At 47.0% G+C, this 22,942-nt stretch overlaps 1 protein-coding gene across 2 annotated transcripts in view; it reads left to right on the forward strand.

Annotated features, from left to right (window-relative positions):
• Positions 1-3,038: 3,038 nt before the first annotated feature.
• Positions 3,039-22,942, forward strand: part of LOC135249767 (ubiquitin domain-containing protein 2-like) — a 123,088-nt gene continuing 103,184 nt past the window's right edge. For both annotated transcript variants that reach the window (XM_064325303.1, XM_064325304.1), the window contains exons 1-2: positions 3,039-3,257; positions 3,545-3,645. The gene's annotated coding sequence lies outside the window, so the exon portion shown is untranslated. The remainder of the gene's footprint in view (positions 3,258-3,544; positions 3,646-22,942) is intronic.

Raw genomic sequence — 22,942 nt, forward strand, 5'->3', positions numbered from 1 at the left:
TTTTTGACGCAGGATCTTGTTGAATACCACGCTGGCCTCGAGGCCATATTTGCGGTCTGAACCTCTGGAGAAGACGAGTGTCAGCTTCCTTCCCCACAGGAGGCCCGAGGAGACGCCGTCACTCCCCCGTTTGTCTTTTTTACATTTTTGCTTTTACGTGAGAAATAAATCATGTACCTTCCATGAATGGGGGAAAGCAGAAAATGGCCGGAAGACGGAACTGGCTGGGAGAAGCAGTTTCTACAGCTGCAGTTACTCCACCAGAGGGCTCAGCCTGGCTCTCTCTCTGTTTTACATGTCAAACACTTTTTTTCTTCTCCACACTCCTCCGGTGCCTAAGATCTGTAATGTACACAGCTTGGTGTGTAAGGCAGAATCCCAACACTAACCAACTAGTGTTTGCAAGTTGACATTACACGCCTTATCAAATATGTATTTTTAACTACATACACCAGAGTCTATGTCACATTCGCCTTTAGTCCATAGTGCACAAGGCAGCAGCGTAGCAGTCGGCACATTGTTTAAACTGCACTTTGCTTACGGTTACTGGAACTGGAATGCGGTTTGGAGGCATAAGTATGTCTGATGAGATGGATTAGCCTGCGTTTACCCTAAGTGCAGTTTCTTTCAGGTGTGCCTGTTTTTACCGGTGATGTCATGGCTGTTTTGTAGTTACTAGAAGGAAGACTGTTCTCCAGTTTGGTTGGAACATGCTTTCTCTTGCCTGTAAAGAAAACGGAGAGGTATTTGCCAGGAAACCACCGTAAAAACAACAGTTGGAAGGGGACGGGCGATCTAATGGCTGTGTCGATTCCCATGGTGATGACTGAGAACAATGTCAGCACACCAATCAAAGCACCGTCCAGTTCCAGGCCAAAAAATGACAGCAGGACTCCGCTTGCCACGAACTGCTCTTCCAAACCCTGTTTCTCTCCATTAAGTTCTGTGGCTAGGGTCCCGCTGGTGTTTTCCCCCTGAATGTTTGTTTGCTGCTTGTTCTCGTTTCCTCTCATCTTCTGATTAATCACGTTAATATTTTCATATTCAAATTATTGTTTGATGTTCAAGTTATTTTATTGTGTGTCACAGACCTGTAACCAACCACATTTTTGGAAACCTGTTTGTCAGGTTTTATCAGTATGTCTTATATAGTAAATGTCTATTCCTGCATAAAAGAACACATGCAATAATGCAATACAATAAGATAACACACTGAATCATTTTGATAGTTTGATTATGGCATTGTAAAATTTTATCACCAATCTGTACTCAGACCTGAATTAAAGGAACATTTGTCCTTGACGTGTATTTAAAAAATAATAATAGAAGTCATCTCCTTCTTGATCATTGACCTATTTGTGAAGGAGAAGCATTTGACATTTGAATTTTTTATGAGTCAATAAACAATAGTAAATATAGAAGACAGTTTAATCCAGGATAAATTAGGTTTGAGACTGAGTTCAGTTTGGAATCAGCTGCAACCTGGTACTATATTTCATGACTCATACATCAGACCAGTGAGTCATTCTGTTCATTTACAAAAATATTCTGTTCAATTAAATTTCAAATCCAATATGGCATGCAACCATGTGCACACAACTCAGCCAAGCTTTCCCGGTTCCTAATTAACCACCTGGATTTAATATCTATTTTGGCAGAAGGTGGCAGAGAGAAAATTAATCCCTATAATTAGAACAAGAACTGTGAGCTTCGTCTGTGCTTTCCCCGGAAATAATTCATTTATTCATCACTTACAAAACTTTGTGGAGGCTGGCCTGTGACAGGTTGATGTCAATGGCTGTTTTACATTTCTACTTTAAAAACAAGCAGAGGCCTGAAAATATGTCCCTTAATATTTATTATGAAAATTAATATCTGAACTAGAACCATATGATTGCATTCGTACCGAAACGTAATCATGATCTTTTACCTGCCCAAACAAGTCCAGCTGAGTAATTTCTAAAGTATGTCTGTTTATAACTGTGTGAAGCAGTGTGCTGTTAGATTAAGTGTTGAACTCATTTCCACCTGTGACCTCTGTTTGAGCTGATAAAACGCAGCCTGAAATTGTTTCTACAGAACCTTTTATTCATCGTTTTTTACAGTTTAAGAGCCTCTGTGATATCTCCTTTTCAGCTTCCTTTTTGCCGTGGCTGTAGAAAGGATGTGTTTACGGTCTTTCATCACAAGTAATACCATTCTCAAACCCATGCCGATCTTCAGAGTTTAAACTTTTCAAACTTTTCACATTTTTAAAGTGCCATAATTCTTCACCCTCCCCAAAAAGGGAAAAAAAAAAAAAAAAAACATTTGTTTTGTCTTTAAACTCATTTTAATCTTCCCCAAACAGTTCAGCGTCCGTGGCCAGGTGACCACACTTTCAGTAATCAGAGCTCCACTGATTACACCTCTCTGTAATTTCACAGCTTAAAAATCCTCTTTCTTTGCCACAAGCACATTAAGGCGCTGGCTGATCTGACTTAGTATTTGTGACCCGTGAATATGAGGCATTTATTCTCCATGGCAAACGCGGCTGTCTCTGAGATAATTGGCCTTAAGGGTCTAAATACTTCAACAGGCATTAAGTGTCAAATTAAGGACAATTAGCAGCTTGTTATTCTGAGGTTGCAATCATGGTCTGAATGAAAACGCACACACAGTGGATCCCCCATTACCCCAACAGTCAGGGGGTCTCCAGTCTTATCCGAAAACACCTGCACCCACACCGCCCCTTTTTGGATAAGATTGGACACCCCTAATATAGACTTTCCCCTAATGTAAGTTATTTCATAAAATAAACCAGGGCTCTAAATCCTGATGGTGTTTGGCACGACCCAGGCTCTGGGTCAAGGTTTCACCTCATAAATTAGTAACAGATTCAGACCTAAAAATGAGGTGAGGTGAATTAACTGGCTTTAATTGATCAATTACATAACACTGAAAACCTGCAGACCCTGAAGCTCTCCCTAGTCAAGGACTGAGATTCTTGGATTTAATCAAACCTCAATGCATCTGCCAAGTAATTGACTTCTGTTTGGTCCAATGAGCAACATCACTCAATTAATTCACATCCCAAGTTTACAATCGGTTTTGTCAGTATTATTTTCAGTGGTCATTTTCTGGAAGTATCTGTCCTAATGCCGAGAACACAGGAGATAACAGCCCCAGGTTCCGATGCGAACCCCTGCCCTAGTGTGACAGGACTCCAGACCCCTGATCTTTCCCGCATGGAGGACCTCGCTTTACACGCAGCAGAGGTTAGTCTGGGAGAGGAACAGCACTGCCAGCTATCAATTGCTTCCAACTGGTTGACCTGTCCCCAGTTTGCACTGATTTCTGGGACTGCAGACCTGCTCAGCTTTGTTCCCTTTGCCGCTTGTTAAAATGCTCTGATCTTCCCATTTTTTTATATATGTATTTTTAAAAAACGGACACATTTTCAGTTAAATTTTAAACCCGGATTCTTTTCCCTGAGAAACAGTCTCATCCTGGATTATTTCATTCATGAAACGTGCTGGTTTTTGGCCTCTTTTCTGACGCACAGATGGCGGGAGGTTTCCTCGCGGTTATGGAGCCCGCTCTGCGCCCCTGGAGAGACGAGCTGTGTGAATTTGGGGTTCTGCACGGTCCAAAACTCTGGAAGCAGTGAGTGTTTTGCCAGTATTTAAAAAAAAATAAATAACCTGTCTATTTTTATATGCCCTGATTCGAAGCACATTTTCACCAGTTATTGACGACAACAGCCCGCCCTTTCTCAGAAAAAAAAAAAAAAACGTATCAATATATTGATCAAATTTAATTTCCTTTATTTGCACTGGGGTATGGAAAGCTCTACTCTGGTGGCTCAAGGGCATCCTGTAATGTTTATTTCTGTTCTGGAATGGTACATTTTTAAAAGATACACTGTTAAAGATACAAATGGAAAAAGGGGGGCCAGTGCTGGTCTTCAGTAGTTTCAGTGCCTGATAGCTGAGTGTAAACCCCTGAGCTGAGTGTAAACCCCTGAGCTGAGTGTAAACCCCTGAGCTGAGTGTAAACCCCTGAGCTGAGTGTAAACCCCTGAGCTGAGTGTAAACCCCTGAGCTGAGTGTAAACCCCTGAGCTGAGTGTAAACCCCTGAGCTGAGTGTAAACCCCTGAGCTGAGTGTAAACCTCTGAGCTGAGTGTAAACCCCTGAGCTGAGTGTAAACCCCTGAATGGCTTTGCGGGCCCATAAACCCCGGGGTTAAACGCGTCCCAGGTCACATGTTCAGTAGGAGCTCCTGCCGTGTTGGCACGGAAACATCCGCTCTGACTTTCCCACGCTGGTGTAAGCCACAGATCCTCTCTGTGGTATAGCAGATCTCTGCCTTCATTTTTCATTTCCTGTGCATGTTCTCATAGGTGTAATGCTTCTGACCCCCCCCCCCCCCCGTTTATGCTCTCTCTTCAGACCCACTTTTCTGTATTTGTGTCGTTCTGCTAATTCTTCAGCTTTTGTATGGTTGCAATAGACAGTGTGTGATGTTCAAGTATGGCGAGGGTGGGGGGTGGTTGGTTTTCGATTGGTTTTGCCAATATGGACAGGGAAAGGATTCAGATTGAGGAAGGACGCGGGGCGGATAATTGCGCTCTCTCGCCAGGGGGCGTAAGGGGCCATGACCCCCCCATGGTGCCAAAGAATTCCCAGAAGCCTCCTCTTCTGCAGGCATTTAGGCACAAAAACATAATTTAGTCATCCTGCGTGAAGCTGGCTTGTAACCAGGGCGACCAGATTCCCTGGAGGACCATATACATAATGCAATGAGAACCCACTGCAATGGCAGTTAGTCAGAAATATGCTACAAATGAAATATGGGACAAATCAAGATCTCAGAATAATCTAGCACATGTGAAAAGGAGTGGAAATATACGGTCACTCTGCTTGCCACGACTAATTTGAGTCCGACCGTTCCAGCTCTGGAAAACTGCCCTACGTTTTTTCCAGCTGTATGTCTCGACTCGAACCTCATTCCGCTTTGCACCAGTAGAGGGCAGCATGTGTCTACTGGCTGTGCTGTTAGAAGAGACCAGAGGACCAGCGATTTCCATTCTCCGTGAAGTGCATAAACTCCAGTGGTTACTCTAGGTATTGCAGTTTAGTAAGGCTCTGGTGCCAAAAAGCAAACTCGCCCATTCAAAACTATGAATTTACCCTGGCCAAATGAAATTATTTTGAACAGTACTTTTGAGCTCTAAAATTTCTTCACACTGATATAATTTCTCTCCAGGCGCCGATTTTTCTTTCTTCCGAGTCCCACAGTAGAATATGTAAGATTTATTTTATTCCGATTTGGTCCGCATGGTTGGTTTTACGTCACAGTGTGTGAAACTACTTACACGGACACACCCGCGCATGAACGAATATGAGACTGTGATAGACTCATCGATGCTGAAAAAGATTGAAATGAAAATTACCTGCACAGAATCGAAATGAGACGCCAATTTTCTTTTTCATTTCAAAACACGGATTGATTTCCTGGGAATAATTATAATAATAAATAATATATTCCACTTGCAGCAGCTCATTTTCAGGAACAAGGCTTGAAGCGCTTCACAGGAAAGGGGTTTTTAAAGTCAAGTTATAAATATTAAATTTAAAAATAGTCCTATGTGAAGGTTTGCTGTTTCTAGAGTTTTTGAGTGAAGTTAACTGAATCTTCGAAGCATGCATGCATAGGTGTATATTCTGTGATCTAAATCATATTTAAACTTTTAAAAAAAATTTTTATTGGGTGGCTTAACTGCACAGCACTCAAAACGACCTTGAAAAAGAAAGTAAGAGTAATAAAGTATTATTATTATTATTATCATTCACCTACACCTCCATATGCATCTCTCACCTGAACAAATCTCAGTGGCCATTTTGAGCTGAAATTCTCCCAACACATCAGGTCACTAAGCCATTTACACTAGGCCGAGATGAGGTGTCAGGGATAAGAACATCAGTTTGGGAATTTTGCCAGGATTCCAGGGAACCCCCTACACTTTGTGATAAGTGCCATGGGATCATTAATTACCACAGTGAGCCAAAATCTCAGTTTAATGTCATCTGAGGGATGACATCTCCTCCAGCACAGTGTCCCCATCACTGCACTGATGGATTAATGTTTGCAGGGTTCAGAGGGAAGATTGCCCCCTACTGGCCCACCAACACCCAGTGCTAACTTTCTCCCATTGAAGTGCTAACCAAGCCCAGCCCTGCTTAGTTTCAGTGCTAACCAAGCCTAACCAAGCCCAGCCCTGCTTAGTTTCAGTGCTAACCAAGCCTAACCAAGCCCAGCCCTGCTTAGTTTCAGCGCTAACCGAGCCCAGCCCAGCCGAGCTTAGCTACAGCCATTTGACAGGAGAAGGATATATTATGGCTGCTGGTTAAAAACAAAGCCGAAGTATTTTTCCAGAGAAAACTGTGCCGGCGCACAAGTCTAGTCCTGCAGGTTGGCCAGTTTCCAATCGCATGAGGGAAGCATTCGAGTCCATCTGCTACAGAGATAAAGGCCTGTGACAGAGCTTCTTCTCATGTCTGCCACAGGCGTGTGCAGAGATGGCGCTATCTGTCGATATCTGTTCACCCGATCAATTACTGTCCTTCCGTTTTTTTCCTCCTGTCTAATGGTCTCTTCCCCCCCCTCCGGATATCGCAGCTCACCGAGCGGTGGATTGGGTGTTACGATCGCCGCGCCGGAGATCCCGCATTCCGCAGTGTTTATTCTTAGCCTATACGGGTCTGATCGGTTGCCGTGACGGCGGGTGACTCATCTGCGCTGGGGAGTGTGAGTGTGTGCGGATACAGCGGCTCGTCTGGCCGCTCGCTAAATAATGTAGCGGGCGTTTGGGGATCAGGTGTTTGAGCCCTGGTTCCCGGCGCCTGCCGTTCTCCTCTCTGTTTGCCGAGCGGCTCGCGGCGCTGAAAAGCCTCCCGGCGGGAGACGAGTCTGATTTGCACCCGGCCTGTTTTTGGGACTCGCTCCTGGTACCTAGCGGTCGCACAAACGCACCAGACGCAGTCTCAGAATCGTACGAAAGTACGCCGTGCGATGGATACTGACATTGCCTTACGTTACAATGACTTTCATCCAGAACCACCTGTGGTGGGGGTGGGGCTGGGGGAAGTGGAGATTGTCAGTGTTAAAATCATTAATACAAAAGCGTCATTATTTGCCAAAGCATAGAAGGCCAATTTGTAATCAACACAAGTAAAGCTGGCCGCACAAGATCATTGCTATTGTAAACGTGGCTAAATAGCAGGGCACAGCTGTGCCGTCTTTACAGAACTGCTCTAATAACATTACTATTAGGAAAGGAAACCAGACCGATTAGTAAGCACATCCTCCCCGCGGATCGAGTTTCACTGTAATTATGCCAGCCAGTCATCGTCGTGGTTAACGTCGCGCCCGTACCGATTTATATGACACACAGTAACACGCAGGACACCAGCAGACAAACGCGTTGGGCCTCGTGCAGAATCGAGCCTGGCCTGTCGGTCCAGCTCTTCGTTCCATCGCTGACCTGCTTCTCAGCCTCCTCCATGTGTGACGTATCGATACGTACCGCGCGCGAGTGGGACCGCAGTGCGCCACCGGGACCGCAGCGCGGGGGTCTGCGCGGGCAGTGCGGGGGTCTGCGCGGGCAGTGCGGGGGTCTGCGCGGGCAGTGCGGGGGTCTGCACGGGCAGGGCGGGGCACGCGTGCACTGCTCAGGTGCAAACGTGTCATTCTGCGTACAGACTGATAGACACAGTCGGCACTGAGGACGGCCCTCCACTGCACTTGTTGTCACAGCCTCAGTTCAAATCAGTCCAGGGACCTGTATCAGGAAGCAGGATTACTGAGTTAGCTGGGACACGAACTGAAGTACAGTGCTCATTCGCCTGTACCCTAAGAGGCCACATCTTCACCCCGAAGGTTCACCTTTGCCAAACCCAAGAGTGTGAATCAAAACAAAACCATTTCTCACACACACCTCATCAGCTCATTCCAGGGTGCAGGAGCCTGGCCCCTCCCCTGGCTGTTCTCCATTCCTGATTGAAAGTGAAGATGACAGGGGGGCCCATAAGGCACTACCCTGCTGCGGTGTCGGAGCACACAGCCAGCGTGCCGGTTCTTGACTTCGCTGACAGCCCTGCGGCTACGCTGCTGACAGGTCCAGAGCGGTCTTGCTCAATCTCAGCACTCTGAACATGGAGAGGCAGACGCTGGAGCGCTCCTACTGTCCCAACCCAGCCACCGTACTGCCCCAATAACGCCGCCTCTCGCCGCTGCACAGAGATGGCGGAAGTTCTGCTCATCAAGGTTGTGTAACATTATCCATGATGCATCTGTGCTCAGCTGAGCACCCATGGGACAGAAATAGACCTTGAGAAAGCCACTTCCTGTCTCTGTGTGCAGGTTCCGTTTTTTTTTTTTTGGAGTGTCTCAGTTTCAGGGCAGACTCGATCATGTGACTGAGAACTTGTGAACAGTCGTACGGGGCGAGGCTGTGTGTGAACACCCGTCACTCCAGCTCTCCGTCTGCCTGTACGCAGTCTGGAGTTGCTTTCTTGATTCCAGCTCCACCTGAGCACGCCCCTGTGTACCAGCATATGAATCCTAGTGATGACAATATAAAGCTTCATGAACCTTAAGCTGTTCCATCGCTGACTCGTATGAGTCAATCAGAAGACGTGGTTTTGTTGGTTTGTTGATGTCACCACACCACTGACAATGAATGTATTTGTATGCGTAAATTTAAATGTAGTTTTCTGATTGGGGAGGGGGTAGTGCCCTCGGCAGTGATCAGACAGAAATGAAAATTCTGGTTTTCGACTGGGATAAGGTTTTAATAAGAATTTGTGAAGCCTTCGGTTTTGTTCCCACTCTTAACATAGCATAATAACGAGAACAGGCCACTCAGCCCAACGATGCTCGCCATTGTCCTCGCTAAATTTTACCTGGTGCTCTGATTACCTGCAGACCAGACCTTCAGCTTCAGTCGTTGTGCCTGCGGGGATTCCCCAGCCAGGTTTGGAGCAGAACGCCCGCTGTGAGCGTAGAGGTTTGGAGCAGAACGCTTGCTGTGAGCGTAGGGGTTTGGAGCAGAACGCTTGCTGTGAGAGTAGGGGTTTGGAGCAGAACGCCCACTGTGAGCGTAGGGGTTTGGAGCAGAACGCCCGCTGTGAGAGTGGGGGGAGGATTGGAATTGCAGAAAGGCCAATAAAAATCAAGCTGTGAATTCGTCCTGCAGATGAACACTCGCTGTGAGCGTAGGGGTTTGGAGCAGAACGCTCGCTGTGAGCGTAGGGGATTGGAGCAGAACGCCCGCTGTGAGCGTAGGGGTGTGGAGCAGAAAGCTCACTGTGAGCGTAGGGGTTTGGAGCAGAACGCTCGCTGTGAGCGTAGGGGTTTGGAGCAGAACGCTCGCTGTGAGCGTAGGGGTTTGGAGCAGAACGCCCGCTGTGAGCGTAGGGGATTGGAGCAGAACGCTTGCTGTGAGAGTAGGGGTTTGGAGCAGAACGCTTGCTGTGAGCGTAGGGGATTGGAGCAGAACGCTCGCTGTGAGCGTAGGGATTTGGAGCAGAACGCTTGCTGTGAGCGTAGGGGTTTGGAGCAGAACGCCCGCTGTGAGCGTAGGGGTTTGGAGCAGAACGCTTGCTGTGAGAGTAGGGGTTTGGAGCAGAACGCTCGCTGTGAGCGTAGGGGTTTGGAGCAGAACGCTTGCTGTGAGCGTAGGGGATTGGAGCAGAACGCTCGCTGTGAGCGTAGGGATTTGGAGCAGAACGCTTGCTGTGAGCGTAGGGGTTTGGAGCAGAACGCCCGCTGTGAGCGTAGGGGTGTGGAGCAGAAAGCTCACTGTGAGCGTAGAGGTTTGGAGCAGAATGCTCGCTGTGAGAGTAGGGGTTTGGAGCAGAACGCTTGCTGTGAGCGTAGGGGTTTGGAGCAGAACGCCCGCTGTGAGCGTAGCGGTTTGCAGGGCGATGTAATCTCAGCAACAATGGTGGCTGTTTTTCTGTGGCTCAGAGCTGGCATGCCGTCGGGCCTGCCGGGGAGCCCGGCCAAGCGGCTGGACTGGCGCGGTGAGATTCGCCACGCTTTGGCGCTGGGCACGCTGCCCTGAACGCGCGGCCCCTGAACGCCAGGCTCAGCGCGGTGTGTCGGGTCCCAGAGTTCACCCGCAGCGCAGCCTCAGGCTCCTAATGTTTCAGAACAGAAATTTTATTTTGCTCTGTGCCGTCCTCTGCCGATTCCTCCCGACTCGACCTGCCCCCTCCCCCGTCCACTCTCCCTCCCTCCCCCCCCCCGCCACCCCTCCCGGACCACAGGGTATCCCGTTCCAAAAAGAGGGTTCGAGATTAACTTGAAGCGATCGCCGCTGTTCTTCGGTTGCTGTCGTCATGGCGACCACCCCAGCGGCTCCAGTCTTGAGTAATGGGAGGAGAGCATGCGGTGAATTACAACCTGCCTGGTGATGTTTTTCAGAGCTCCTACTCTTATTCGGGGCTCCTTGTTTCGTTAAAAACCACACCACCCTTTCCTCTTCCTGTACGCCTTGCAGAGTTAGCGTATGAACCTTAGCTTTCGGTCCTGCTCAAATCATGAGATTAAAAACCATAAAGGACAGTGAAGGTGTGCTGTCTGACAGGGATGGCGATTGGTCACCTAAAGTCATGCTTTTGTAACACGGATGGTGATTGGTCACCTGAAGTCATGCTTTTGTAACAGGGATGGTGATTGGTCACAGTCAGCGTGTTTGGTTTTTGGCTGTTTTGGCTGTTCTTCAGTTTCCTGGGAGATGTTGGCTCTATTTCGTGGAGATTCCCAGTGCCTGTCTAACGGAAACTCCGCCCCGCCTGTTCTCTACTCTTGCAGAACTCAGCTGTTCCCCTGTCAGCTGACGGCTGCCTGGTGTACCCAGTACAGAATGCGTCAAGTCAAACTCTGATTGGTTTGAGCCCTGGTAACCAGGCTAGTCTGATGTTCTCTTGACTTTACCGAGGCTCTGCCAGTCAGTGGTTTTGTCACTGATGTGGTCGGTTGATTAATCAGTGGAGTGGTCTGTCGATAGATCTGTGAATGTGGTCATGGTTTCATAGGCAGTGATGTGGTTGGTTGATTGGTTAGTGGCATTAGGTAAAAACTCCCTCAAACGGTGGCAAGAAAAATCTACCGAGGAACTATAGAGGGGGAGCCCATCCTCCACTGACCAGCTTGGTGTATAGTAGCAGTAGAATGGAATGTGGCAGAAATGCTACAGGGGATCTATCACAGCAAACAGAATGGGTTACGCAGGTAACAGCTGAGGCAAAAGCTAACAGGAATAATAGAAGAGCAAATGGTGTAGTCCAGTGTTGTGCAGTTTAGAGGAGTCGGGTGACGGATCCGAAGCTTCGGGCTGCGTCAAGGAAACAAAACAAAAAACCCCACAGGAAAAAAAACAAATCTGTCGAGGGAACCCATGGCGGAAGAAACTTCCGAGCTGGCCTACAAAAAGACGTCATCACCGCCACGCTCGGCGGATGCAGCAACAATGGGACACGCCTACAGACGTGCCTGGGGATTTCACAGATGGAGATGAGATTGCGCTCTCGTGCTGATGTCACAGATGGAGATGAGATCGCGCTCCCGTGCTGACGTTCCTGGTGTGGAGAGCACCTCGGGTGACTCCGAAGGTACGTGAAAAGGGGCGGAGCTCATTCGCGTTCCCATCGCAGTCAGAAACATGTTCCGATTCAGCGGCGTCCAATTCAAGGACGTCGATTCAGAAGACACAGCAAGGGGTCAGGCGAAGCGTAGATGTCGAGAGTAAATGCATATCCGTCCGCATAGCGGTGTGGCGGTATTGAGTACAGCGTCTGACTGCGGTCTGGCCCCGTTCAAGCAGATTAACTGTGCAGTCAGGACCTGGAACGCATCAGTACCAGTGGTGATTAATTCCAGAACGCGGCGAAATGAAATCGCCGTGACGGGGGAGTCGGACACGTGGCGGGGACTTTACGATCGGACGGGCTTCAGAAAACACGCGGCCTTGGGAGACGGTGTTTTTAGAACTCCGTGTTTTTGCAAACAGGCTCAGCCAACACAAACCCCCAGAACCACTGACCCACATCTAAAAAAGAGGCATTTCTTCACCCCTCTGCGATTAGTCTCTGATGATTCTCTCTTCTTAATGTGACCGATTGCTGATTACATGCACAGTGTCGAAACATCTGCATGGTTACAGCAAGAATGCATTTCATAGCCAGCTTTTCTGGGCAGTGGGTGACACAGTGGGGGGGGGGGGGGGGTCGGCTGATGATGGCGAGTTGCGAGGAAGACGTGCGTTACGCTGAAATGTGCCGTTCCGGAACCCCCAGAACCCCTTACCTCACCGACCGGGCCGGAGCTTCGGACCGGCCAATCACAGGCCGGGCTTCTGCAAACATACAAGATTAATATGTTTAGGTTCCCTGTGTAACCTTGTTTTGTCTTTGCTTTGGCATGACATGAAGATATCTCTCCTCTCGTTCATACGCAATGTGGCTGAGGACAACAAAACTCAGTTTGAAGTAGCACAACTAAGAGAGAGAGAGAGAGAGGGTGAAAGAGAAATTAGACTAATATTGGTGCCTGAAAATAAATGAAAATTTAATTTATATTACATATCTTAATCATTCTAACAATTCTGTGTACAAAAGTCGTTTTGGTGTTCCCAGTGAGTGTTTTTCAGCAGTACAGTGTTAATTCAACTTGGCATTATTTCATTTACATGTTCTGTGTATGCTTTGGAAATAATACATGGGTTCTCCTATTAATAAAGCACAATCTAAAAGAGAGTGATGGAGAGAGGGAGAGAGATGGTCACAGACAAGGCAGGAGAGGGAGATGCAGAGAGCGATAGATAGAGAGATGGAGAGAGAGAGAGAGAGAGATGGTGAAAGACATGGAGGGACAGTGAGATACTGAGAGATGGCTGTTTGCCAGGGACAAAATGGCGGAGTCATAAGAAAGGGAACAGTTGGCATTGGAGAAAGCCGGGACCAGGGATCTTCTGTGCTTCACAGCGATGGGAATTGAACTTGGAAACATGGGCTTTCTATAGCACGTAGCCATGCAAACACAGTGTGGCACACATGCTACACACACATGCACAGGAGGCTGCGCATGAGGGGGGGGGGGGTTGGGGGCTGGCAGGCTGGCAGGCTGGCGGGCTGGGGGTTGGGGAGCCGAGGTCGTCCATGTGTAGTGCTCACCATTTCGTCTGTTCTCCAGAAATCTGTCAGGTTTGACGGGCAGGTCATGTGATCTGTATCAGAAGCTGAAATGCGGTCAATCTCAGATCACAGGGCTCCCTTCCCATTCGCTGTGCCAGTTGGAGAAAAGCTCTGCTTGACCCATCTGGCTTTTTGCTTTTTAAAAAAAGAATATTTATTTGGTTTGAAAGGACTGTTGCTGCATGTAATACTGGATTTTAAGCAATGTGTGACTTGCACTCTAGATTCACAGATACAATCTATGTTAAAGTTGCCGGAAGCATCTTGCAAAATTGGCATGATTTATAGTTTTTGCCAGTTCATAGGGGTTCATAACATTGCCATTGCATTCTTTTCATTCTTCAGGCTGATGAAACCGAGTATGTGAAATGACTGTTGCAGCAGTCTATTAGTAAAGCTGAAATCAGAAGAAATCATAGAATGTGTTTCACAAATCTCGATTGAACACCGAAGAATTACTTTTAAAGTCTTTTTTTTATATTTCAATGAGAGAAAGTGGAAAGAAATGTATCCATGTTTGGAAGACGCATGAGAACTGGCTTTAAAAGGTGTTCCTGGAAACTTAATAGCAAACGTCATTTTAGTAGTGTGATGTCATAATGGTTGTTGGAAAAAGAGGTGTGCGTGCGTTCCTTGAAGTTTTCCTTAGAAGTCATGCAGAACTCTTTTATCAGCATTTAAATCCAGCCGAGAAATCCGCTCAGTGACTGCAAGACTGTTACAAGAATTCTCCAGGTAGTCCTGGCTTTTAAAAAAAGCACTTTTTTTTTAACCAATCAGAATGTGAGGTGTTCTTGTTGGCCCTTATTCCACTTTTTTTTTTTTTTTTTTTTTTAAATAAGCAGCTTGTGTTTTGCTTGGTGCTGTTACAGCGTCGGGATTTTGAAATAGAATGTTTTGCTCCGTTTCAAGAAGCGAAAGCCATGGGTCAAAAGCATAAAGAACAATCATAACCTGCAGAATTATGCTGAAAACACTTCTGATTTCCACTGTGCTGCATGTGCACATTATCAACATGCAGAATTATGCTGAAAACACTTCTGATTTCCACTGTGCTGCATGTGCACATTATCAACATGCAGAATTATGCTGAAAACACTTCTGATTTCCACTGTGCTGTATGCGCATGTTATCTAGACCGTCTCAGACACACTTATAAGTGTTCAGAAAACATTCTTTGTGTGGTTTGATTTAATTTTATATGTTCCAGATCACCCTGAAATGGCCTGGCAGATATCACTCTCACCTCCTGACAGTTAGCCCCCTCCTGAGAAAGTGTGTGGTAAAGAATGCTTATTACACAAAGTGCATGTGTAAAAACTGGCGAGTTAGAGGGAGAGAGAGAGAACGCTTTGGCTGTGTCATTTTTGTTTCCTACACTTGACCTCTTGATACCTCCACAAATCCACAATCCACAAAAGACTTATTACAAATGCAACCCCCCCCCCCCCCCAAACAAGGCTGGTAAAATAATAAAACGTTATGGCCGAACCAAAGCGCTTGGGCACCCAGAGAAACACTAAAGCTAAAAATAAACAAACAGTTCACGCTCTTTGTGGCTGGGAAAATAAACATGCGTTTATGATTATGAGTTTTTAATCTCCATATTCACAATGTGTGGTGACCTCATTCCGCTCTCTTTGATTCCGGGCCCTTCCGAGTGTGAAAGCAGCGATCTCTTCTTACTTCACGAGCGTAAACACCCAGCCGTTTCTGTACTAAACAAAAGCGTGGAAAGACTTCAGAAGAACAACCTGCACGGTCGTGTGGCCTGCTGCTGTAAAAATGTAATTACAGAAACACAAAGATGTGACGTCAGCCTGTGCTGATGTTTGCAGTCACCCCTACACACTGGCACTGCACCATTGTAAATGTTAACCTGAATGGCTTGAGGAAATATCCCTCTGTATTCATGGATTGTGATGCAAGAAAGATCTGTGAGTCCGTGCCTGCCACATGCCTAGATCAAAGTAAACTGCAAATAGCTTTTTGAATTCCAACTTTTAAGGTGTGAATTCTCACTGTGTGGCTCCAGAGCAGACGTATGGAACCAACGAATGGGCGTCAAATAAAAAAACAACACACAAATGAACCGAAATAACAGCGGGAACTTTCACCCCAGGCGCCTGAAATGGGTCCTTCCACGGGGCACTCGAAAAGAGAGTGAGCCTCGCCCCTTCGGAGGGGAAGAAAAACCAGCAGGGAGAAGTTGTGCAAGTGTTACACAAGCTCAAAGCCTCATTTCAGCCTCTGTCCCTTCTCCACCCGCCCATTACCAGCCCCCGCCGGACACCTCGTCTCTCTCTCTCTGAAGCAACGTCGGACACCTCGTCTCTCTCTCTCTCTCTGAAGCAATGCCGGGCACCTCGTCTCTCTCTCTCTCTCTGAAGCAACGCCGGACACTTTGTCTCTCTCTCTCTCTCTGAAGCAACGCCGGACACTTTGTCTCTCTCTCTCTCTCTCTCTGAAGCAACGTCGGACACTTTGTCTCTCTCTCTCTCTCTCTCTGAAGCAACGTCGGACACCTCGTCTCTCTCTCTCTCTCTGAAGCCACGCCGGCACCTCGTCTCTCTCTCTCTCTCTGAAGCCACGCCGGACACCTCGTCTCTCTCTCTCTCTCTGAAGCAACGTCGGACACCTCGTCTCTCTCTCTCTCTCTGAAGCCACGCCGGGCACCTCGTCTCTCTCTCTCTCTCTGAAGCAACGCGGACACTTTGTCTCTCTCTCTCCTCTGAAGCAACGCGGGCACCTCGTCTCTTCTCTCTCTCTCTCTCCTTCTCTCTCTCTCTGAAGCAACGCCGGGCACTTCGTCTTCTCTCTCTCTCTTGAAGCAACGACCGGACACCTCGTCTCTCTCTCTCTCTTGAAGCAACGCCGGGCACCTCGTCTCTCTCTCTCTCTGAAGCAACGCCGGGCACCTCGTCTCTCTCTCTCTCTCTGAAGCAACGCCGGACACCTCGTCTCTCTCTCTCTCTCTGAAGCAACGCCGGACACCTCGTCTCTCTCTCTCTCTCTGAAGCAACGTCGGACACCTCGTCTCTCTCTCTCTCTCTGAAGCAACGCCGGGCACCTCGTCTCTCTCTCTCTCTCTGAAGCCACGCCGGGCACTTCGTCTCTCTCTCTCTCTCTCTGAAGCAACGCCGGGCACTTTGTCTCTCTCTCTCTCTCTGAAGCCACGCCGGGCACCTCGTCTCTCTCTCTCTCTCTGAAGCCGGGCGGTGTGTCTGTGCTGGATTCGGGCGAGCGAGGGACACGTTAGCATGCTGTTTATCCCTCACCTGGAAAGTCCCGTGGAGATTAGCATCTTAGGCAAGGGAATCCCGGCCAAGAGGAAACAGGTTCCAGGCGTACGAGTACTCAGGGTGTAGCGATAATCATCTCTCGCCATCCCTGCTATGTTAAGCATGATTAGAAACACCCGAGGTTCACTGTAGCCATCGACCTTACCCGCTTTATCAAGCGCTCTCTTATCACTCCTTTTCACATGTCATGGGGGCCTCTTAAATAAACTTCAGTTGTCATCGTGTTCAGATTTACAGTCAGGAGAACAGAAATTGTCGAGTGGATCTTGTGCACAGGCTCGAGCCAGTGCTCCCAATGCTGTCGTTGAAAGCTCATTTTGCTATACAGCGATTTCAACAAAAGAACGAAGTACGAACAGGAATGTACCATGCATAATGCAGCATGCATAGGATGTACTAATAGATGATAAGGTTACCCAGAGACACTGTAACCACCTGTTACAATTGCTGTCAATCAAATCCACCTATTACAATCCCTGTCAATAAAGAACAGAGAGATCCCAGCCAGCTTTAAAAATCTCTCATGGCACACGCATCAAAATGGGTGCTGTTCAGAAGAGCAGCCACACCTAATGATAGAGTAACCGGTGGGCTTTCTTAATAAATTGTTTTGTATGGTTTTTATGTTTCAAATTTCCTTGATAAACACTTAGACCTGTTATTTTGTATTCCGGTGATGTTTAGTGTTTTTAAGTCGATTAATTTTTTTTTTTATGCGCAGGACCCTCATTTCAATTTGGAGTTACAGAAAAATCATTATGGCAGCCTGATGTTACGTAACTTCTTGCTAATGGAGACATAAGTGGTGGATAAGAGAGCGCTCTTGATTAAAACAGTTTAAAAAAACATTCACAGCAAAGAAGAGAGGAGCAGGTTTCGTCCGCGTTGCTTAATGGATCGGGCAGAAGTGGGCAGACCGTACTTCCCCTCCCCTCTTTTCCGGTGTCCCTCTGTGGAATGATCCGTCTGATCTGCGGGATAAAGAAGGAAGGGCGGGATCGCCGACGGGGGCGCGCAGCTGGGAAAGATCAGTTCGGCTCATTCCGAGGATCTCGCGCTCGCCTAGAACACACAGTACGGTTTCTGAAGCCTGCGAGGGAGAAAACGGTAGAGCGAGAGAGAGAGCAAGTGTTTGCGACATGCTAGACGAGTGCTGTCACCACACCAGCCCTCGGAGGCTGACACAGAGCGTGTTTCTCCTTTTACCTTTCCCCGAGGGTTTCACAGTACAGAGCGTGAGCGTCGCCCATGTCTCTGCGAAATGCCGCTGCTGTTTCTAACTACTCGGCAGTGCCTGTCCGTTCCTCGTACTTCTGGTGTCTGTTGTAGCTGTGCAGTCTCCATATCTGGCCTGATATATAAACAATCACAATTTTGGCAATTCTCAGCGAGCCGTTCTGTTCTGAAACGACTCAGTGAGTTACACTCAGTGTCCAACGGGTGATTTTGTGTGCGCGCTCACCTGTCATATCCACTCGTCCTTCAGCTTTGTTATTTATCGGCTTGGAGCCAGGCCACTGAAACCTGCTGCTGCATGTAAATCTAGTCTACCCGAAATTACTCGCATGTTGTACATTTTTTGACAATCAACCGATACATGAAAGAGAAACATCTTTCAATCACATACCACCTTATGAACTACAAAACGCATTGCCTTACTTTACTATCCTGATACACAACAAGATCTCGCCGATTGAGCGCGTGAGATTTTGAAGTTATTACCGGGCCTGATAGAAAATTGAAGTGATCATTAAAGTTTAAATGACACGTGCAGTGCACCGTGTCCATGTCTGTGCTGTAGCTGATCAGATGAGATCAAATTATTGTTACCCAGTCTTTGATTCTAGTGTTCTTTACCGACGTCCTTGTTGACCCCATGTTTTTATCCCTGCCCCAATTGAGCTGCAGCAGCAGCCAGACGGAAAATGAAAAACTCAATAAAACGGACACGTTTGCAGACCGGGCCTGCTTCATTTTCAGCGCAATTTTGAACAATTTGTCTATGAGCAAAACCAGCAATTTTACCCCGATTCAAATTGAACTTGCTACGCAGTGCATTTCCACTGATACATTTCCTCATTCCAGTGGAGTCATTTCTGGGTGAAAAAATGTGGCAACCAGGCGCAACACGATTTGCAAATTAACATGCAAATTAGCCCGTTTTATTCTGTAGACCAATGCCTCATTGTTTGTTCCACTAATCATTTACGGGTTTGATCAGTTTTTTATGACTTATTTTATGCTCAGATTGCTTCTCGCAGCTGCAGTTATCGTTCTTCTCATTTTTCTACCATGGGATAATCAAAAATACTTGTACTGTAAAAGCAGAATGAATTAAATTCCTTTTGAACACATCAACTGTGGAATGTGCGTTAAATGCCAATGGAATGCTCATGCATATTTCATTTAATGCTGTTCTGATTAATAACGCGCGCATGTGCGAAAGCTTGATGTGTTTAAAATGAGGTGGCTAATTGATTTTAATTTCCTGCTTGAACAAACGCAGCTACACTTTAAATGTTCCTACGTAGTTACAGTATATTTCCAATACTGACAAACTTGGAGGTGATGGTTTTACATGCATGCCTCCCAACTAACGTTGACTGTGATCACAATCTTGCACCAAGGTCTTGGGATAGCAAAATACAATTTAGAAGAAATCGGCTACATTTCGCTGTACCCCTGCTGAAAACGTTAGGGTGTCTTTTTTGCGATAAATTATCGCAAAACGCCCCAAATCCATCCACGTTTCACTACCTGCCTGTTAGTGATCCTGTTCCCTGATATACTTCAGCGAGTGGTGACCGAGCCCCTAAATTTGACACTACTCTTGTGTTCCTCAAATTAATGTTGAAGGCACCTGTTGGGTTTCGCCTATGTCTGTTAATTTGCACAGGAACTGAACTGGGTATACGGCTACACCATTTAGATGCTTCTTTTAAAAGTTGCTATTCCAATCCATGTTTCCGGCGTCCAAGGAGTATCTGCTATTTTGCTTAAACTTTCTGCTCATAACACCCAATTAATCAGGCCCCAGTAGGGTACAGGGTATTTTATGTTGCATATCTAGGCTACTGTACACCGGCGTTAGTACTGTAGATAACGTGGGAAAGGGACGCGTCGGGTTGTCCTGCCTGCTTATTTGCTTGGGAGGCGATCGTCATATTTGCCTTGGACCTTCTAAACGATACCAGGCTTTGAGGTTTGTTGCCTTAACCTCACGTCCACGAAAATCATTTCTGAGAGCCAGTTACTTAGGGGAAAAACGGTCTGTCGAACTCAGCATTTCAGACAGCTCGGTGCCAGTGCTCCTGCCGTCGCGCGACCCCCCCGGGAAAACCACGGGGGCAGAGAGCAACAGTGCAGTTTTTTATTTGCTCTTCTTTCTTTTCCTCCCCAGCGGAGCCACCGCCGCGCGCAGGACATGGGTGACAGCCGAAACCGGCTTCCCAGCACCCAGCTTTACAGCGCGCGGCGGTCTTGCGTAACGGCCGTCTGAGGGAAGGGAAGAGCACGGGGGAAAAACTCCACGCGTGCCGTTTCTCTGATTAAAAGGCCGCTGAAAAGCGAATGTCGCAGTATAGACACGAGAGCAGAGCGGTGGGCTCCTGTTGTCAAGATCTTCTAAACGGTTCATGTGAATGGGAAGGTGAAATTGGTACTTAAACACGGGGCTCAGCTGAGCTGACCAGAAACCTTCAGGGGCTAATTTGCTGCGGTCGAGTTTGTTCGGAATAGGAAATCGCCATTGCCCGGGAAGGGTGCGAGCTGAGACAAAGCGAAAAAAAAGTTTAACACACATTCTCTCAATTTTTGAAACCTCAAAGGGGCGATGTGAAAACAAAATGGCACGAGGTTATGAATTTTCATGACGCGTAGCTCACACTCAATCATGAAACAGTTTTGGTATATTTAGTATTTTGGTATTTGTAATCGCACATAAATACCTATAAGTACTAGTACACAAGTGCAGCTGTTTCTTGACATACTAAGTGGCAAAGCCCACAGGAAAGAAAATGTTTATTTTCCTGCTGCAAGGGAGGGGTATTCTAAGCAGAACTTGCAACCGCTTTATACATAAATAAATACAAATGTTAGGCTCCTTAGAAAAATATCCAAGCAAAAAATAATTATACAAAATTACCCATAAAGTCATGTTATCCGAGATTATTGTCCATGAGTAAATGCATAACATAGTATTAAAAATTAAGACAAACGAGCAGTAACATATGGGCAAGCCGGACAGTTCGCCTCTAAGTGAATGACTGTACACAATGTGACCGGACAGGGTAATTATTTCCGTAGTTAGGTGGAATGTCTTTTCAGCTTCAGTCTGACAAGCATCTCGCGCTGACCTATCAGACCAGCCGAGCAGCCGGCTTCAGGAAATGGGCATTGACGCGCGGGCCTCCTTTGTACAGACTTCGCGTCTCGCTCATCGATCAGCCTTTCCCAAATAGCAATGAAGTGAGTAAACACACAAAAATCCTCCACCGCGACGCGTGCAAACGCCTTTTAGTCTACTTGTATTTATGTGGAGTGCCGGGCCCTTGCAGATGACTTTATGAAGCATGCAAATATACATGCTTCATGTATATTTCATACGCCATATCAGAAGTGTTTTGCACATTCTCATATATCGATAAGATGGGATCTCGCTATTGTTTCAACAGGCCTCTTCAATGCCCCAGAGAATTATGCCGCCTCGTAATGAGAGGGACTGTTTCATTTCCCATTAATTAGTGGAATCTTTGTAAACTGAGACATTATGAGAGACTGATAGCAATAACAGTGCCATTTGGATGAGCATCAGCCGCCCAGCTATTCCGGTTGTTGTGATTTGAGCGTTATCTAATATATCTTCATTAAAATGGCAGAGAGCAAAGGGTGCGCATGAAAGGAAGATGGATAATATAAATCTGTTTAAAAAACGTAATTATATGCGGACGGTGCAAGTACCGCTGTAATTAGAGTAATTAACGTTCGGCTCCAATCAAGGAGGATGATTGGTTTGCCACAGAGGGTGCATTTAAATGCGATTTGAGTGTTTATCTCCAGCGCGAGGGCCCTGCACCCCATTAGAATGATCCCTTTCTGTCTCACGGGAACACCGTCACGGCTCAGTGTCTGTCTGAACCCTTTTCCCAGGCAAAGCCTCAGTTCAACCCTTCAGATTCCGGGGTTGTTCTATGTGTGTGGGCATGTATTACTATCTTTGTGAGAAACAAATGTCCCCACAAGGATAGAAAGATGAGGAAAATCACGCAAGGTGGGGACCTTTTGCTGGTCCCCACAAGTTCAAGAGGCTGTTTTAAGGTTAGGATTTAGGGTTAGGGTTACAATTAGGTTAAGGTTAGGCATGTAGTGGTTGGGGTTAGGGTTAGAGGTTACGGAATGAATGCAAGTCAATGGGAAGTCCTCACAAGTATAGCAATACAAACCTGTGTGTGTGTGTGTTTTAAGTAAAAGAATGTTTGACACTGGAAAAGTGTTAGTCACCACGAACCTGCACTCACAGTTAGTCAGAGTGTGGGCTCCCATGTTGAACCTGCTTCCTCTCAAAATGTCCTCCTCCCTGCCTCCTAGGCAGGTTCTCCCTGCCGCTGTCACCCCAGGCCTGGCGTCCTGGGGGTTTTAGGTCAGGATAAGCTGTGAAGTGTATTGCGACAAATCTTTTGGGTTTTTTTTCCTCCCGAAAATGCGATAGGCCTACATAAATAAGTTCTGAGTTGAGATAAGACCCAGGAAAAGGCTTCGTCCGCCCCATATGCCGCCCCCTCATCACAGCGCGACCCGAGGTTTGGCTGAACGCGCTGGCCATAGCACAGTGCTCTCATTCTGCTGTTACGCACTTCGTGTCCCCGTGGCAACCTCACGCGACTCCTGGATCTCCTCCTGGCCGCAGTCGTGAGTCTCCCACATAAATAACAGGTGTGACGGGTCCTCGGCTCCAAGGGCTATCTTCAGCTGATCAAAACGAACAGGCAACAGGCTTCGAACACAAATGAAACAACGGAGAAAAGAAGTTTAGCTCGCACATTTTCGGTCAGAGTGAAATGCCCATGGAGTGAATTTCAGGGTTTTGGGTGCAGTTGCTGAAATTTAAGCACGCGTGACTCAGGAAGCCTGAAGATGAGTCACTCTACAGATTCCCACATATTGAAATTTCCGTCCTGCAAAAAATGATGAAATGTCTCTTGTCGACACATTGTCTTGTGATAAAATGTGATGTATTGTCCCTAGATTTCTGGTCATTTCTGACCGAGGTGACTCTTACAAATGTAGGCTACCTGATAATATCTCAAGCAGCGGCCGTCTTGGCCCGTACGTCGTAATGAGGTTGACTCATTCACTCTCGATAGTCCTTCCTTCCACTACATTAACCCAGAATTGCTTA

This window comes from Anguilla rostrata, chromosome 3, assembly GCF_018555375.3.
Source record: "Anguilla rostrata isolate EN2019 chromosome 3, ASM1855537v3, whole genome shotgun sequence".
NCBI lineage: Eukaryota > Metazoa > Chordata > Actinopteri > Anguilliformes > Anguillidae > Anguilla > Anguilla rostrata.